Below are 6467 nucleotides of genomic sequence, written 5' to 3'. Positions count from 1 at the left end.
ACACACACACACACACACACACACACACACACACACACACACACACAACCAAGAATTCTCAGAAATCTTTGTTTCAAAGATGTCACTTTCCAAGGTGAACTGCGGGTGTCTGAACCACCCATGCCCTACCAGGGATATGTTGTCCTTTGGCCATTATGAACCAGCAGAGATGGGGAGATTTGATGCAAATATTTTTCCTAAATGCTGAAACTGAGTGTTGCAATCTGGACATTATTTTCCTGGCAGTGACTACCTTTCCATTCTTGAGCCTGTGGCCAGGATCTTCCTTATGTTTTCTCAGGTTGGGTGCCTAAATATGGCAAGAATTCTTACTTTCCAGTAAAAGTTTGGTCTGTCTTTTCCCAGACTAGAAACATCTGTCCCTGAGAATAGCGAGAGCAACTTTGTTGCCAACAGGCATCTGAATGTCAGAAGTGACAGGCAACCAGAAGAAAGCCAGATAGAAAACACCCTATTCAAACTGCCTAGAGACACAAACTTGAGAAGTAGAGATTTTTCTCACCCATGCAGCTGCTGGGTTTTGTGATATAAACTACTCTACACAGAGCACATTGTGTTCATGGGGCCTAGAGGATCCTTGAGGAATGAACAGATGTGCTCTGAAGCTGACATGTGACCAACAGAACCCAGCTGTGCAATTGAGATCCTGAGATTGGGAACATTTTTAGATGAGTACCGTTTAGGCTCTTGGGCCTATCTTATCTCAGTGTTTCTGTAGAGATTAAATAAAAACCAAAAATGTAAAAAGTTATTGAATCAGGCTGAGGGCCACTGGTCAGATGGAGAAAATAGCATTCTAAAACTAAAAGTAGAAACAACCCAATCCTGTACTCTGTGTTTCCCTTTAAAAGTAAGAAGGTAAGGTGCTGAAAGGTGCATATGCAATATTTATTAACAATTATAAATTAAACCAGCTTTGGATGAAGCTTTAGAAAAAGCTACAGATGTCTAAGCGGACTTTGAAGAGGAAAAAGAAATCCATGGAAGGCTGTTACCTCAAGTTCCCTTTCTATTTATAGAAAGACTATCAGGATCCCTATGTGAGTTGTTCATGCATGATTGCATTCAAGAAATACACTAGAAAACTAAAAATATTATCACGCTTATGGTTTATCGGCCACATCTACTAAGATTATATTTATGAATTTAGCCTCACACGTCAAATTATCTTTTCATTTGTCTTTATGCTCAATTTTCCACGAAGGAATCCTAAGACTTTCAGTAATTTAAGGGAAAAAGTATAATGTCTGATTACATTCTTGCATTTGGTAGACTTTCCTCACTAATCTAATCTTCAATTCTTTAATGCTTAGTACTAGCCATGTGATTGTGCTGACAATGAAATGACAAATGATTGGAGAATACATCTGGTGTCAGATGATCCCTAGTCACTTCTGAAGTGAGGCATGCAAAAAAAAATTTTTGTACATGGATCTGTAAGTAATCATTGCCACTAGTTCCTCTGATAGCCGAACAGATTGGACACCATTTAATTAAGTTGTCCTTGGGGAGTAATAAAATCGTTTTCCAGACAATCTGATGTCTGTGACCTAAAACGTTTGAGGCAGGGGTGACATGAACAACCATGGAAATTTAACATATTGTGTGAACTTTACTCACATGGAATAAAATTGTACGTGTCCACCATCCCTTTCATGTTAGAGTCAAGAGAGAAAGAATTGTACTTCAATATGTCCAGCAGTGTACTGAGGTCAACAGAATAATGTTTCTCATCAAAGTTTGAGGTAGAGGTTAGAGTTGATTATGTAGAATTTCATTCAGGAAATCTGCTGTTTGGGTGGCACAAAGAAAAGGCATCTCAAAAAAAAATAATATAAAACCAGGATAAGATTGTCTTAAGTACTGAGGGAAACACAGAAAAGACTGTAAGTAGTAAGTGACTTTGTTCCATATTCATTAAGTCTGCACCAGTGAGAATTAGTTACACTACAAGCTTTTAGAGCTTCAGAAGGGAGAAAGAAAGAGGTGAAGGGTATTTTGCAGGTTTGCTTTCTTTGCTACTCTCCACTTTATGTTTCTTTCAATTGTCTCTAAATGTGTCTCATTCCCTACCTCTACTCTCTGTGAAGAGGTGAAGAGAGAAGATAAAAAAGACAGAAATGTGGACAGCATTCAGAGTGGATTCTTCACACTGTCATGCTTCCCCACTCACCCACAGGTGAAATGTGAAAGTAAAGGGTTCATTACTAGAAATATAGCCTCCAAACTCAGAACTGTAAATACACACAGTTCCCGGTAGTCATCAGGTCTCAGCAAATTCATGTTAGCTGCTGAGTCAATGACTAATCAAAATTAATTAAGACCCTCATACTATAAAGAACAAACCTCCCACCTAAGAAATTTAGCTCAGCTAACTGTAAATTATCAAGCCAAGAATTTGGAAGGGGAGAGGGCGGGAAAGGTTTTTGTAGGACAAGTAATATCACAGGTATTTAGAAAGGCTCCCAGCCAGGCACGGTGGCTCATGCCTGTAATCCCAGCACTTTGGGAGGCTGAGGTGGGCGGATTGCCTGAGGTCAGGAGCTCGAGACCAGCCAGGCCAATGTGGTGAAACTCCATCTCTTCTAAAAATGCAAAAACTAACTGGGCATGGTGGCAGGTGCCTGTAATCCCAGCTACTTGGGATGCTGAGGTAGGAGAATTGCTTGAACCCAGGAGACAAAGGTTGCAATGAGCCAAGATCACGCCACTGCACTCCAGCTTGGGCAAGAGAGTGAGACTCCGTCTCAAAAAATAAAAATAAAATAGAAATAAGAAAGGCTTCCTATACACACACACACAGAGAGAGAGAGACACATGGCTAAATTAACATTATATAACCTCAATCTCCATGGCAAACAACAGACACAGAATCTTACATCTGTCAGAGACAGAATCAGACCTAAAATCTTTAGCAACATCAGCCAAGGTAGACTCAACGTGTATAAGTATGCCAATAGGTTAGTATTTAGCATCATTATGTAAAACTCAGATAGTATTTTTAATAAGACTACATTATAAAGTAACCCACTGTAAGCCTCTAGTTATAGCAAATGTGAGATATTTTCCCCAACTATGTAGTGGTGAATAATATATTTTTCTTTGATATATAGGAAACATATGTAGGCTTGATTTTAGGTCTTGATATATTAACCTATAGGTTTTATAAATATTGCTGATAGTTATAAATTAGCTAATGTTCACCAAAAATTAGTGGAGTATTATCTCTTCTGATGCATCTTGTCTCAGCCTAATGATGTGTCTTTTTAACTCATAATAGCTGCTGTGCATAGCTGTGAATTTAAGCGTATCAAATTACTATTTTGTGAATCTGGAAAGTAAGAACTTATGCTTTTGTTTACAGGCTAAGTATTTTTATTTTAACTTCTTAAGAAATATATCCTATATGCTGCTGATAATGACCTTGACATTAGTGGAGGTGTCAACACAAAAATAATTTATAAGAAGCTAATTGATTAGTTTGAGAAATCAGATGGTTAGTAAGCAATAGTAAGACCACATAAAAATTCATGAATATAGATTTTTTTCTCCCATGTCCTTTTTGTCTACAGTAGACTCAGTGGCCTGAAAATTAAGAAAGTACTGAGTTCTTTTGGAAAAGTGTATGTCTCTCATTAGAAGCAATTTATTTTGGGGCTGCCATTCTTCCTGCTTCTATTTCCTCCTTCAGTTTGCCTTTTTCCTTTGTTAATGAATGGTATAATTTGCTTTTAAGTCACTTTTCTAGATCTAATTCTATTTCTCCTCTAAATGCACTAGAATTTTGTTTTATACAATGGCCCTTGAAAGAGATTTTAAAATTGAATTTGCTTTGTTTTTAATAAGCCTTTAGGTAGCAACTTTCTTTGCTTTTTGCAAATACTGGTGCTACTGGAAAGATATTTTTTCATCTCTCTAATAAGTACATATCCCAAGGAGTCTAGTGGCAAGGCATTTTATTCCAGAATATTTTCCTAACTCTCTGTCAACTCCCAGCAGAGACAAAAGGAAAAGTTTTCTTTCATTTGTACTTATAATGTGAAAAAATGAATTTATATCAATTTAAGCACCCTATCAAAACTATGTTCAAGGACACTTTTTTCTTTCTCTAATTGTTGAAGATTATAAATCGGTTAAATGTACTTGGCTTTGTTTCATGTCTGATAATCTGCTGTGGTTTCGCAGACTTGTCTAGAGAAACAGAAGGCTATCAGACACAGCCCCTTTTGGTCTTTTCTGTCATCAGTAGTTACATCAAACCACAACTTGCAAAGAAATGAATTAGTGACCTTTTATTTAAGGGATATCTCATATTTTTATGCGGAGAAAGTCTTTTAAGGGATTCCTGCTACTCAGTTGCTAAATTTGCCAGAACAAGTCAGGGCAAGATTTACTGAGTATTCATATGTGCTGTGGATTTAGGGATTTTTTTTTTTTTTTTTTGAAAAACATTGCTTTATTATCTCTTCGTGGTAACACACTTTTAAAAACAGTTTTTGAAGGTTTCTAAAATGTCTTCCCAAAAATCCACAACCCTATGAGGGCAAACCCCACTGCCTGTCAGGGACTACTACTAACTATGGACTGGCAATGTCTTAACTTGATACCTGTTTCTGCTTATATTATTTGGAACTTTTCCAAACCCAACCGCCCTCCTTGATCTTTAATTCAGGGGTTGCAAAACTTCTTTGTAAAGGTCCAGATAGTAAATATTTTAGGTTTTGTAGATTACATATGGTCTCTGTTGCATCATATTCTTCTTATTCTTGTCTTTTACAACTCTTTAAAAAATATATATATATATATATATATTTCATTTTTAGCTCACAAGCCATGCAAAAACAGGACATGGGCCTAATGTATCAGTCCGCAGATCACAGTCATTGGATGCAGACATACAACTCTGAGGTGAAGGGGAAACTGGGGCCCTTGCTTCATAGAAGCCAGCAACAATTCCCTGGCTAAAGATTAGCAAGTAAAAACTATGAACTCTACCTATTTGGTTTCTTCCTCATTTACTTTTATTTTCCTTGATGGCTAGGTTCTTATCTTTTCCCAAAGACAACAAAAGAAAACTTAAGAAGAGAAGGAAGAAGGAGGCAGAGGGAGGTAGGAGAGAGAGGAAGAATGGGATAGGTAAAAAGAAAGAGCAAGAAAGAAAACAAAGAGGGAAGTAAAAAGAAAAGAGGATAAAAGGGCAGAAAAAGAAAGGGATAAAGACAGAGGTAGAAAGAGGGAAATGGGGGAGAAAAAGAGAGAAAAACAGAAAGCAAGCCAGAATATGGAAGGTAGGGCACAGTCTCTCCTTCTTTTCCTTAGAGCCAGTCAGCTCTTAGAGGCACCTCCCCAGCTGCTTTCAAACACTGAGGTTGCTGCCCAGCCACTGATCATCATCCCAAGAAGTGAAATGTGGGCTTCACATCTGAAAACTTCCACTTGGTTTTTCACCAAGTGAAATGGAACACGAGATTCAGGGCCCAAGCAAATGGCTTATGTTTTCTTTGGGACACTAGGGCTGTGTCTGCCCAGGGAAAATTTTGATGTACTGACTGACTGACTCTAGTGCATATGATTAATGTATATGTAGGACAAACCAGGATAATTCAGACCTTTTTTCTTCTACAGGAGGTTTTCAGCCAGAATTATCTGGATGGTTGCCTCAACTCTCCACTAGGCTTTGCCAGAATAAGCACAGCCAGTGGAGTATGCAGGAGACAGGGACCACTCCCTCTCTCCAAGGTTCCCTTTAACTCCCACACCCTGTGCAGCTGAGTATAGTGGGACCTGTACTGACAGGCATTCCTTCTGTGGGCAAATGTAAATTCTGTCTAGTAAGTCTCTAAGAAGCCCCAGGAACCCTAAATATTGCATACTGCTTAACTGTCAGATGGCAAAATATAATAGATGGATGAAAGGGGAGAACCATACTAATGGAGGGAAAATGTCACCCTGTTCCTTTCCTCATCCCAAAAAGAAGCTAGCAAAGCCAAAGCCCATGACATCCCAATCAAATGAATTAGTACATGTGCATACAGTTTCTCTTATAAGTTTAGATACCTGGGTTGTAATTATTTTTCTTTAAGTTGATAGACTCATGTATAGATATAGTTTTAGTTTCTAAAAGCATAGTTTAAAAGTGCATTTAAGACTGAGAACAGAGGATTGCTTAAGGCCAGGAGTTTGAGACCAGCCTGAGCAACATAGTGAGACCCCACCTCTATAAAAATAATAATAATAAATTAACCAAGCGTGGGGGCTGGCACCTGTAGTCCTAGCTGCTCAGGAGTCTGAGGCAGGAGCATTGCTTGAGATCAAGAGGTCGAGGTTGCAGAGAGCTGTGTTTGTGCCACTGCATTCCAGCCTAGGCAACACAGCAAGACTCTATCTCGAAAGAGAGAGAGAAAGAAAGAAAGAAAGAAAGAAAGAAAGAAAGAAAGAAAGAAAGA

General features: G+C 38.3%; 1 protein-coding gene across 1 annotated transcript in view; it reads left to right on the top strand.

Moving 5' to 3' along the window:
- IL1RAPL2 (interleukin 1 receptor accessory protein like 2) overlaps positions 1–6467 on the top strand; it is a 1300423-nt gene that overhangs the window by 1290813 nt on the left and 3143 nt on the right. The window lies entirely within an intron of this gene.

This window comes from Piliocolobus tephrosceles, chromosome 12, assembly GCF_002776525.5.
Source record: "Piliocolobus tephrosceles isolate RC106 chromosome 12, ASM277652v3, whole genome shotgun sequence".
In the NCBI taxonomy this organism is placed as follows: Eukaryota; Metazoa; Chordata; class Mammalia; order Primates; family Cercopithecidae; genus Piliocolobus; species Piliocolobus tephrosceles.
Note: the sequence above shows the minus strand (reverse complement) of the source record. Positions and strands in the feature narration are given on the sequence as shown.